The sequence below is a fragment of the Xenopus laevis genome, chromosome 6L (assembly GCF_017654675.1).
Source record: "Xenopus laevis strain J_2021 chromosome 6L, Xenopus_laevis_v10.1, whole genome shotgun sequence".
NCBI lineage: Eukaryota > Metazoa > Chordata > Amphibia > Anura > Pipidae > Xenopus > Xenopus laevis.
In genome coordinates, this window is record NC_054381.1 from 109,528,741 (window position 1) to 109,541,767 (window position 13,027).

The 13,027-nt window shown below is 36.8% G+C and overlaps 1 protein-coding gene across 1 annotated transcript in view; it reads right to left on the reverse strand.

Annotated features, from left to right (window-relative positions):
- ldlrad4.L (low density lipoprotein receptor class A domain containing 4 L homeolog) overlaps positions 1–13,027 on the reverse strand; it is a 274,359-nt gene that overhangs the window by 194,687 nt on the left and 66,645 nt on the right. Inside the window, exon 2 of the mRNA XM_041566354.1 lies at positions 7,373–7,451. The gene's annotated coding sequence lies outside the window, so the exon portion shown is untranslated. The remainder of the gene's footprint in view (positions 1–7,372; positions 7,452–13,027) is intronic.

Below are 13,027 nucleotides of genomic sequence, written 5' to 3' on the forward strand. Positions count from 1 at the left end.
AGATTGTACATAAATCTCTATTATGTTAGCACATTAGCATATTTTACTGCATGTTTGTCCAATTACGTAACAGTATTAATTAGTTAGGAAAGGCTCTAACAAATAAGGGCGTTGAGACCACAAATACATAATCTGCCCCAGGGCTAAACTATTGCAACAAGTAAACAGATTAAAACAGGATTCAGGAAACAGGCAGTACTAAAGTAATGCTGCAGGCAAATGCAGAAAATTTCAAATATATTTGAAAAGAGATTACAAAAAATATGCATGTATAAGGAGAAAGTTCATTATTATGGGCTACATCTGTCATATTGTATGAATGATTGTTAAGAAAGAAATCAAGAGGCTAGCTTGAGACATAAAGGCTTTTTAACACAAAAATAATACTAATCAGATGCCTAATTATTCAGTTCTATTAATTTCCAAGAAATGGGTTATAGGTTTAACTGAAGGAATCTGTACTTGTTAACAATACCACTGTACCTGAAATTAAGATGTAAACACCATAGCCTCCAATGTTTAATTCTTTTGGGAGGGTGGTCTAACAGTTTAAATGTGCTCAATACATTTCTTTAATACTTACCCTACACATATTAACACTAGTATGAGATTGATACTGACTCCAGTTAAACACGTATTAAAATACATCCTAATCTCATTATTTTAAGAAACACACAGAAAAATATTTTCTGCTTGCTTTTAAATTAAACTCCAGACTCTTTTCTCATCACCTCTTTGTCTCATTGTCTCTTTTTAATAATGTACCACAAGGCTCTGTTCTTGGACCAACTTTATCCTTTACGTATTTGCATACTCCTTCTTTGAATATTATATATATAATACACAAAAGCCATGAATATCCTGTAAATTATATCCTTATAAACAGTGAGTTCTGATGTCATCAGTTATAAACGGTGAGTTCTGATGTCATTTCCGTCACATGACTCACTGAAACTTGTGTATTATAATAAATAAAGTACCCCCAGTTGCAAAATATGAGGATATTAGAAGTTACCTCGGAGTTCCATGACCTGTATAAAAACACTCGGCCTTCAGCCTCGTGTTTTTATATGGTCATGAAACTCCTTGGTAATTTATAATATCCTTATATTTTACAAGAGGGGGTACTTTATTCACTATATATATATATATATATATATATATATATATATATATATTCAAAGAAGGAGTTTGCGAGATTGTATATATGTCATGCAAAAGATTCCAGTGCATCACCAGCAGCTGGAGAACATTGGTGGAGAATACGCTCCTCTGCCATCAACCTAAAACTCAACATCCATAAGAAAAGAGTGTTACAGTATGTAGAGAAACAATTCATTTGTCAAAAGTGAAAATTACTTTCCTGATGTCTTACTGGGTGCCTTCTTGTATCCTACACAGTCACATAGGAAAAAGTTATTTAGCCAGAATTGGCATTGATCATGTATAGATATGCACATGTTGATACCATGCTCTAAGCTGCGGAATTTTACTCTAGTGGCGGAACTTCACTCTTTGATAAATTTACCCCTTAATCTTAGGCTTACGATTTCACTTCTGTTTCGGGAAGAATGCTCTTTTTTTTTCCCGTAAATTATTTTTATTAATTTTGTAAAGTAAGTCCAGGGGTACAGAAGGAAAAAAAAAGGGTGGATGGTGGGGGATAGTAGAAAGCAGTACATACATGTACCATCATTACATTGTATTAGGGGAAGACTGTTCTTTAAGTGCCTGCTCTACACCTATATGGTTTGTTTCACTCCCTTAGCTGAGGGCTCAGTGCCTTGCACCTGGGCCTCTTTCAGAACTTGTTGAGTTATGTAAATTTGTATCGAGACCTTTCTCAGCTCTTGAATGAAACACCCGTTTCACATATGCTGACATTGTTAGGCTAATGTTCTGTACACCGATCAATAGCAGATGAGACATGGAGGTGCAGCAAGTTCTGTTGATGCGATTGTTACTATCATAATACAGAATCCTATAGAGACAAGAACTGTTGTACCCGTTAGGGGAAGTCCATTTCATAATTCAGTAGAGGTTTCATTTTTCAAGAAACACATTCTGCAGTTTATCAAGTAAAAACAGTGCTTACTAACTTCAGTAATTAAAGTTTTATACTAAATCCTGTCGTACTCCACTAATGTATATTTCCCTATAGGAATGAGGTGCTTATATTGAAGAAAAGTATAGGTTGGAATGTAATAATGTGTGCAAAATGTGGGCAGGTATAATGAACAGAAAGTGGATGGCATCTTCTTAACAACCAACTAGTGTTATGTGCTTACAAGAACCACAGCAAACTCTGCTGTTATTAAATCCAGGGGTGTAACTATAGAGGAAGCAGACCCTGCAGCTGCAGGGGGGCCCAGGAGGTATAGGGGCCCCATGAACCCATAATTCATATACAGTTTCAATAAATATTGAAAAAACAAGTCAACGTCTAAACATTTTGGGGGCCTTAAAAATAGTTTGCTGTGGGGCCCAGTAATATCTAGTTACGCCACTGATTAAATCATACCTTCCTTTCACAAATGTCTGCTACAGTCCTAAATCAATGTTGAGCACTATAACGTGGATAAATTGCATTGCATGCTACAACGTAGATTATGGAATCATGCAAAACATGCAGCGTCATTCAATCCAACGTAACAAATACACCAATACATGTAAGAGAGATGTATTTTACTGGCAAGATAACCCCAGCCTACTATGCAGAACACAATTCTTGCAGTGGAATATATCAAAGGGACACGTAATATGTAATTACAGAATGGCCATTTGATGTCAACGACCTCTGATTGCTGCCAACTTTGTTCCAATTCAATCAAGCAAACTGAAGTTGAAAGGCTCCATCACATTGTGCCAATCAACTCAGTCAGCACTTTTTTCATCTCCTTACAACTGGCTGGTGTCAACCGCCAACATCTTTGTTGACCGATCAGTGATGTTACATAGGAGGCTACTAATAACTGAATACAAAATGTTGCAAACTAATGGCAGCTACAATGTGGCCTTATCAAGGTCTGTTGAACAGAGAAATGTTTTTTTTCCCCCTTCGCTGTGTCCTTTACAGAGTTCTGTCAATCCCATGTCGTCTGGGTTGAACAGTTTGAAGTAAATTCTTTTTGTTTCTCAGCCCACCCACAGTCCTAACTAATTTTCCATTATAGTTTGTCACGAGCAGAGTTTTAGTCACATGCAATTTAAAAGGCAGGTGGCTGCCGAAACTAAATTAATCAATTTCCCACTGTGCCTAAGCCCTATTACAGCAGTTTAAAAGAAAATCATTAAAATATGCAGACAAACCCTAATAGAGTTGGAGAGAAAAAGAGAGGAATAGAACAGAGGAATTCGGCACAGTGTGATCACAGCACAATTACTGTCTGGATGGACATTAATTAAAATGTTTTTTCTGCAGGTTATCAAACTATCCATGGGTATAAAACATATTGGTGCTAGTCGATGTATTTAAAAAACACAACAAGTGAATGAATTCCATCTGCCATGGGTGGCATATCATAATAGGTCTTTTCAAAAAGGAGTTGCTTCTATTCTATGCCCATATAAAGTGCTTGTGGAATGGAAACTGCATATTTTAACAAATCCAACAGCAGGATTTGGGAACTGAATCAAGGGAGACCCAGTTCATCCTGCCTTATTAAGATGTAACTAGTAATGGCAATTCCTTAAAGCGCAATCCTTGTGGCTGGCAAAACCCATTACTTATTAACTAAAAGTATACTGCTAGAAGAAGCTAGTGGATCAATAATGTGCCTATTTTACATGTATTAAACTGCTTATATTTACTATACATTTTCTATGATTTTGTTTAAGATGTAAATAGCTATTTTTTATACATCAAAGTAAAGCTGCTTTCCCACAGAATCTACAGTCATGTGAAAAAGTTTGGGAACCCCTCGCATGAGAAAATGTATTTAAGGTGGCCAATTGCAAGTTGTGCTTCTGTTTGACTCTCCTCTGAAGAGTGACAGCATGGGATCCTCAAAGCAACTCTCAAAAGATCTGAAAATAAAGATTGTTCTATATCTTGGTTTAGGGGAAGGCTACAAAAAGCTATAGAATAGTTTGTTATAGAATTGACAATTCTAAGCAACTTTTCAATTGGACTTCATTATTTATTTTTTATAGTCTTTCAATTATTTACCTTTTTCTTCTGACTCTTTCCAGCTTTCAAATGGGGGTCACTGACCCCATCTAAAAACAAATGCTCTGTAAGGCTAAAAATTTATTGTCATTGCTACTTTATATTAGTAATCTTTCTATTCAGGTCTCTCCTATTCATTTTCCAGTCTCTTATTCAAATCAGTGCATGGTTGCTAGTGTAATTTGTACCCTAGCAATCAGATTGCTGAAATGGCAAACTGGAGAGCTGCAGAATAAAAAGCTAAATAACTAAAAAAAACAAATAATAAAAAATTAAAAACCAATTGCAAATTGTCTCAGAATATCACTCTCTACATCATACTAAGGGGCAAATTTACTTAAGGTCGAATATCGAGGGTTAATTAACCCTCGATATTTGACTGCCGAATTGAAATCCTTCGAATATCGAAGTCGAAGGATTTACCGCAATTCGTTCAATCGAACGATCAAACGAAAAATCGATTGAACGAACGATTAAATCCTTCGAATCGTTCGATTAGAAGGATTTTAATCCATCGATCGAACGATTTTTGTTCACCCAAAAAAAGTTACCAAAGCCTATGGGGACCTTCCCCATAGGCTAACATTGATGCTCGGTAGGTTTTATGTGGCAAACTAGGGGGTCGAAGTTTTTTTTTAACGAGACAGTACTTCGACTATCGAAGGGTTGAATAGTCGAACGATTTTTAGTTCGAATCGTTCAATTCGAAGTCGAAGTCGTTGTCGAAGTAGCCCATTCGATGGTCGAAGTAGCCAAAAAAAACATTTGAAATTCGAAGTTTTTTTTCCTCTATTCCTTCACTCGAGCTAAGTAAATGGGCCCCTAAAAGTTAATTAATTTAAGGTGAACAACCCCTTAAATGCTTAACTGGGGCATTATTGAAATGCAGAAAGTCTAAAGAAGAGTGACTAAACTGGTAAAAGAAATGGAAGGTTTCAGTTATGAACAAAGGTTGGCCAACTTGGGAATGTTAACACTGCAGAAGAGTTGCTTAAGAGGGGAGATATGATAATATAAATTACAATTAAATCTTAAGACATGAGTCGGTCCTTCCAACAGACACAAGGAAAATCCATTGAGATTCAAAAAAAGGAGGTTTGATCTCAATATGCATGAAAGGTGTTTCTTTACAGTGAGAGCTGTGAAGTGGTGGAATTCTCTCCCTGAAGTGGTTGTACTGGTAGAGACATTACACTTAAAGAAGGGGTTGGATGGCTTTTAAGAAGGGTAGAAAATACAGGGTTACTGAAAATAGCTTAATGTACAAAGTTGATCCAGGGACTGGTCCATTTACAAGCATGGAGTCAGGGAGGGTTTCCCCCATCTAAAGCAAATTCTAGAGGCTTCAGATGGGTTCTTTCTACTCTCTGAATCAACTAGCAGTTAGGCAGATTTCATTCAAACTCAAAGGTTGAAAAGTGCTGGAGGTTAATGGGCAGCCCCCCACGCGTTTTGGGACTGTAGAAGAGAAGACTGTATCCAGATGCTGAGCATGGAGATCAGGATGAGAATATTTACTGATAGCTAGCGCTGCACAATATCTAGTATAGGTCTTGCATCTGAAAGCCATTTAGATACACCACAGAACAACTAGACACCAAAATGACTGTGAAGTGCTGCTATTAGACATCGGATGAAACTGTATTCTAAGCCAGTATGTCCTCTGAAATGATTTATGGTTACACTACCCTGCGGTCCATTATAAATCCTTCAGTAGGCATAGGCTGAAACAAAAGGAAAGATGGGGATTTATTTTAATGTACACAAATTAGATGAAAAACAAGGTGTATTGAAAAAGAGGGCTTGCTCTGAAACTGGAGAAATCGCAGGAGAAATTACAGAAGAAATTGCCTCTCAAATTGTTCCACATGAATTGAACAGCCACTTATCAAAGGGTGGTTGAGGTTAAACTGTCTGAAGAAACCAAGGTTTCCTGGCACAAAAAATGACATGAAACATACATGAGGAATTCAGAAAGTAAATGTCACACAGAACTTCAAAGCTTGCAAGGAAATTACAAAATTACAATAAGTACAACTGCACTTGTCTCTTCTAGAGTTTAAAAGGACAGTGAGACTAATTAGCAACGGCAAATAACTAAAGGCACAGTTATAATTACATTTCTTTATTTAAAAAAAAAAAAAGATTATGATGCATCATTCACAAATACGTTGAACAACAGAATTCAATGTAATCACATGAAGTGTAATGTTTTAATATAGTCATGTGGTTGTGAGGAAGATAGTAAACTGGAAGTCTTTCAGACAGCTGAAAGTTACCCAATATCAAATCCTGACATCTAGGGGCCCATTTACTTAGCTCGAGTGAAGGAATAGAATAAAAAAACTTCGAATTTCAAATGTTTTTTTTGGCTACTTCAACCATAAAAATCATTCCACTATTCAATTGTCAATTACTTTCACTTTACATTCAGCAATTCCTAGATGTCACTGCTCTCCTTACATTCCCCCTCCCTCCTCATGCTCTATAATTGTGTAGGGCCCCATGAATGGTGCATACACAAGATTTTGCATCTACACAACTTGTATTAATAACATTAATACAAGTTGTGTAACAAAATGGCTCCTGTCTGCATTTACATAGCAGGCGCCCCTAGTCCCGCTGACGTTCATCGCCCCGTCCCCTCCCCAATCTTTGTGCACATGCACAAATTTTCACCATCTGGTCCGGAGTACTAGGGAATGGTGCACAGGAAATTTTTAAAACTATTGTATCTCCTGTGCATCCCCCGTGCTTCTGAACCAATGTGGGTGTGGTTGGGCAGGAAACCGTCCCCCTAAAATTCTGCCTAAAGGTTCAGCATCTCTAGAATAGTATTGATCCAGTCCTCTAAAGTTGTCACAGGATTTTCCCATCTTATGCCTGTGACACTCACATGTTCAGTGTGTTTTGAGCAGCTGCTCAGGTATAGGATCTATTATCTGGAATGCTTGAGACCTGGGGTTTCCACATAAGGGAACTCTCTGTAATTTGGATTACCATACCTTGTCTGCTGAATTTAGGATAAGTTTGCAACCAATTTTGAATTCTTTAATTAAAATGGACTCTAAGGGAGATAGCCATCCCTTAATTTGGATTTTGGGATAACAGGTTTTCTGCCTAAATAATCCCATACCTGTATAGGCTTTGAAAATCTGACAACAGGCTGTTGAGGGGGAATAAGAATATAAGAATAACACTTACAGGAAGGCATTGTGGGGATCAAATAAGAATGGTCTTGTTTTGTTCACACAGTGATGTCTTCCCCAAAGGTACATGTCACCTAAAATAGAAATATAAAAATAAATGAAAAGAGTTCATATCCTTGTATCCATATCACTCATACCCCACCCCCTTAAATTTAGCTATTTATATACCAATACACCAGCTGTTGACACAGTAAAAACATTTCAGCTGAGCACATCTTCCATAAACAAGCATTCTATCTGTTTTCCATATGCACTTCTAGTCGATTAGGGAATAATAGCACTGCCAAACACAGCTGTGTGGATTATGGCCAAAAGGAAATATTACTCTGAGCAGGACACTTATAAAATTGCATCATTCATATCTGAGATTTTCCAGTTAACCACTAAATACAGCACCACTTGTTTTATGGCCAGTATCGGACTGGCCAACTGGGATACCAGGAAAACTCCCGGTGGGCCCAGGTGTCAGTGGGCCCTCATGCTGCTAAACTTTTCGCCTATTTCATGGCCATTCCCTATTTCTAAGAGAACAAAGAGGCTAAATAGATGGAATAATAGATTATAGTATGTAAAGAAAACAGACTAGGAGAATAGAGGTTGATTGAGGAGATGAAGAATATTGAGTGGGCCTCTGGTCTGTTTTATGGTGAGCCCCTAGTCTAAGGTTTTTGGGTGGGCAACTGGTGTCCCAGTCCGACACTGTTTATGGCACAGAATTAGTGATGAGCAAATCTGTCACGTTTCGCTTTGCTGAAGAATACAAGAAACTGATGAAAATTTTGCAAAACTGAGTAAAATTTTTTAGAAACTTTTGCCGCACTTCATTTTTGTAGCAAATTACATTAAACTGTACAGGAGTTTTTTTTCGTGGTACCTTGTTTCTGCTTTGGGAGGGCAAAAGCAGAAGCATTTTTGTTCACTCAGTATACTGCTACACAAATACCCTACATTCTTAGAGAACCTCCTATCCACTGTGCTACAAATGCATGTTGCCAGTTTCTTAAAAACATATCTGTGATGTTTGACATTACCTCTGTAATCTACAACTACATTTAGAGGGTTATGTACTAAAACTCAAATAAATCTAATTTTTTTTTTATCAAAACAAAGTTGACCTAACTCCCATCCATGAATCAAACTCGTTTATAAATAATTCTTCTTGAAAAACCAGGAAGCAAAAAAACTATTTAAGGCGTCAATTCTAAAGTCGCTCTGAAAACTCGACTTTATTTGTCGCTGCAAAAACTCAACCTTATTGGACGAAACCCCCCCGACTTTATCAGGTCATTTAGTGTAGATTAAAATGTCAAGAAACAACTTCAGGGACATCTGCCATTGACTCCTACATGACCTCGACAGGTTTGAGATGGAGCATTTTCGGATTTGGATTTTTAGCAGCTTTGGGGTATAATAAATCTCAACAAATTTGAGTTTTCTCCTTTTGCTCATCAGTACAAAGAATGCATTTAGACTGAATTAGTTGATAACCAGAGTTTAAAAATCAGCACATGCATTTTTGTCATATGTGTAGAAACACTACTAAGTATGTCACTATACAAAAGGCGGGGGAACCTGCAAGTATCCGAATAGATGGGAGACACTCAAGGGAAAGCACTCCAGTTCAGACTTGAAATGTAAGGGTTTTTTGTATGTAATTAATTAATTATTTTGATTAAGAATTACATAATACTCCACATTGATACATAAATGTGTGCATTAGTATAAGAAGGGGTACAAGCAAAAACAGTATCCAGAGAAATCCAATACCCAAAACCAATAGTTACAATTAAGCAATTCTGATTTTCTATACATGGTCCAAACCTATATTAGGCAACCAGGTGTGGGCTAAGCTGAATGGGCTCCCAAGGCAACCCAGCTGGCCACCTCACAACATCCCCCTTGCACGCTGGCAAGAGATGAACCCAGGAACCAGGGAGCACACAAACCCAAACTAGGGTTAGGCTGAGGACCATTCAACAGGTACTTGCCCACCACCTCACAGGTGCAAGTGCCTCTTCTCCCTAATCCTAGTTCCAGCTCTGTAGGTAACATCTTCATGTGTAATAAAAATTGACTACAAATAGATTGAAATGTTCTACACATGCCACAGGTTCATCAATCAATCAAAAACATATACTAAAATAACAATACCCAACAGATATATGGTCAAATTAACAATGATATATCACTTGTTCGTATGAGTTTGGGATGAGCTTCAGGTTCAGAGCAAACCAGTGCTCACCACAAATCTGTACCTATACATACTCATTGCAGACCAGTGCTCTTCTGCTTCCATCTTTTCACAGCGCTCAAGCAAAATTGAGGTCATTTGTTTCTGATGCCTATATTCCACCCAATTAGCCTCCTGAGCATAGTTCACTTTCAGGTGCAATTCCCATATATGCAGCATGGTGGCTCAGTAGTTAGCACTGCTGCATTTGGGGTCTGAGTTTGATTCCATCAAGGGCACTGTCTGCAAGGAGCCTGGATAGTTTCACTGTGTGTGGGTATATTCTCGTTGATCCAGCTGCCTCCCACACTCCAAATAAAGGCAGGTTATTTGGCTCCTGATTAAATTGGCCCAATTGTTTGTGTAGAGATATAACCCTTAGACTGAAAGCCCCACTGGGCAGTAAATGATGTATTTGGAGTTTGATAAATAACCCCCCCCCTAATACAGGATACCTATATATCCCTAGTCTTTTACAAGATTGACTAGTTTTGCCATGTTATATTATTACAGAAAATTACATCTTTGAGACTTGTCCGTTATATATAAAATATTTGAATCATGTATGGTGTGTGTTGTATAAACATATTACACTGCATTATTTCTGAAGACAAGCACACTACACTCTAATATACACTCTGAAGAGTGATGTTGTATAGTCTCATATACTAAAGTTAAATATACTTTTTTTGAGTAGGATTTCCGGGGCCATCTTGATTATCTGTGTAGTTCTGTGCTCTGTTTTTGTCTATATGGCATCACTCTTCTGTCAAAGTGCCTTCCATTTCAGCTTAGGATACAGACATGTCTGCTGTGCAGCTTATAGAACTCCAGCAAGCATTATTACTGTAGCTTTACACATGACTCATCTAATCCAAAACACTTGAAAGAGCAGCAAAGCTAATGAATAGGAATTGCACCTCTCTCCGCGGATTTCATTCTCACTAAATTTAAACCACATATCTCTTGCTATTCAGTCTAGAAATTTCTTAATTCTAAACTTTAATTTTAGGACACAAAGGGATAGATTCTGGGACCTAAAGAAAGGCAATGATATGTTTAAAAATTTACAGTAAACCATGACATTAGGTTTTAGAGAAAATACCCTTATAATGTGAACCCAACTCAATCAGAAGAGGTGAAATGTTATACAACACGGAACCGAGCCTTAGGTCTAGAATCAGAAAATGCAGTTCCTAAATATATGGAGCCTCAATAATCATCACTTGAAAAGAGACCTGCTGACAGTCTGCCCGCATACTTTACCCATCCAGTTAGTGCAGTGGGAAGTCTGCAGGCAGTGTGATGGACAGGATTTGTCTCTACTCACAAGGCTGCTATTTTTGGAAGCATTTGAAGGTAATTACTTTTTACAACAATACATTTCGGTAGTTAAATTGATACTGAAACACTGCTTATTTTATAGAAGGATTGCAGTATAACCTAGAAAAACCTGCCTGGACTGTGTTTTAGGTTTTTATTACCCCGCACAGCCCCTTATTGTTACAAAATAGCATACAAGACACAGGTTCATTGGGTTGAGCCTTTATAAAACATTGATAGATTTTCAGAGCTGGCTCAGTTCATTCTAGACAAATAAATTGTACATTCAATAGCACTATAGAACAATAAAAGAATATGTATTTCACCATAATAATCATCATTTTGCAGGAACATTTGTAGGTATTGTGGCATTTTAATAATACCATTAGAAAAAAGCAAAGGGCAGTTTAGAGCATATGGAATCCACCAACACACACACACACATTACATTTTACAATAAGCCCCTAAAAGCATTTATTACCCATGTAATTCCTTTTCTTTTTAAATAATGCCTGGCCACCATCTTGAAAACAAGGTGTCCAATTTCCTCCTTTTCATCCATGGACGTGCACTGGCATTCTTTTAAACATTACAGTGCGTGTGCCCTTTGTAGATTTAAGATGCTAATTCTACCCCTTCTGACCATGTCGGCACCTTACCTTCCCGTGTATGGGCCTTACCTGTCTTTCTTTCTGATACATCTGTCCAAAATTCAGCCACATCATTATTGCTGTTTTATTGAAAGAGATAACATCACTCCTGACCCAGTAGATAACCTGAATAATTCTGCTCACTCCCGACATTCTGTACTTTCCAGCCCTACTCGTTTTTTTCTTGCAAAGTAATAACAGACCATTGTTTTTTTTAACCATTACTACATATCCCTCCCTCCCTAATAAGGAGAGTTTATTTAAATAAAGATAATGAGTTCTGCATAAACAAGCCCCTCCTTTCTCCTCCAACAGTTGCTCTGAAGTAATTGGAAAATAAAAATACTTTCAATGTCACTGTTTATTGTAAGAAATAAGACAAATTACTCGTATTCCTCAATTAAACCAATGGCATACAGTATGTTGAGCACAGCCCTGAATTTAGTGAACTTACAATATGTAGTAACATTACTACATACATACACTACTATATATACAGTATATATATAAATATATATATATATATATATATATATATATATATATATATATATATATATATATATATTATATATGCAAATATCTACAGTATATCAAGTATACACTACATTTTTATACAAAGTGAAAATGGGTACAGGGATTAGAATTTTTAGTGGACATGCTAAAGTAAATCTCTCAAAAAAAAGATTCATAAAAAGGGCAGGCGAATACCTGTATCATTACAGCCAAGATTCTGCACAATAAAACAGAACTTGTTGGGAAATAAGCAAAAAAGTTGCATATCTAAAGAACAGACAGATAAGGAGAAATCTGGCTGAAGAAAAAATAAACAAAAAGTAATGGTTTTTGGCATAAAAAAAGTTTTGTTAAACTTGGAGTTGGTAGCATGCAAATGTATTCACATAGGCTCTAAACACATACTTATGCATCTAGTAAAGAGCAGGGCATGTACAAAGTATATACTAGTTATTCTATACAGAAATAAAGTGGGGGTTAAGCTGAAAAAATAAAAATAGCGGGTGTAATACAATTAATGCTTATGAAATGCTTATGGTTCAACAGCGAAACATAATGGTACCTTAGAGCAAAATATAAAAGTGTGGCAATTGTGGAAGATCAATGATGTGTCTGGGTTACAAATCTGAATGTATACTAACACCCTGCTGTACACTCTACTGAAAATAGAGTTAAAATAGAGTTAAAATGTTGAACTTGATGGACGTGTGTCTTTTTTTAACCAAACTTACTATTTTACTATGTAAAATCCACAGATGCAGAGAGCAGCAGGAATAGAGCAAACAAGTCATTTTTAAATAAAATACACATAAGATTGAAAACCCTAATGTCCCACTGACTGATGATTTCATCATATAGTGACTGCTCCTTAAACCTGTCTGTAATCTTGAAGATGATTCAGTAACGCTGAAAGGTAAAGTCACATTACATC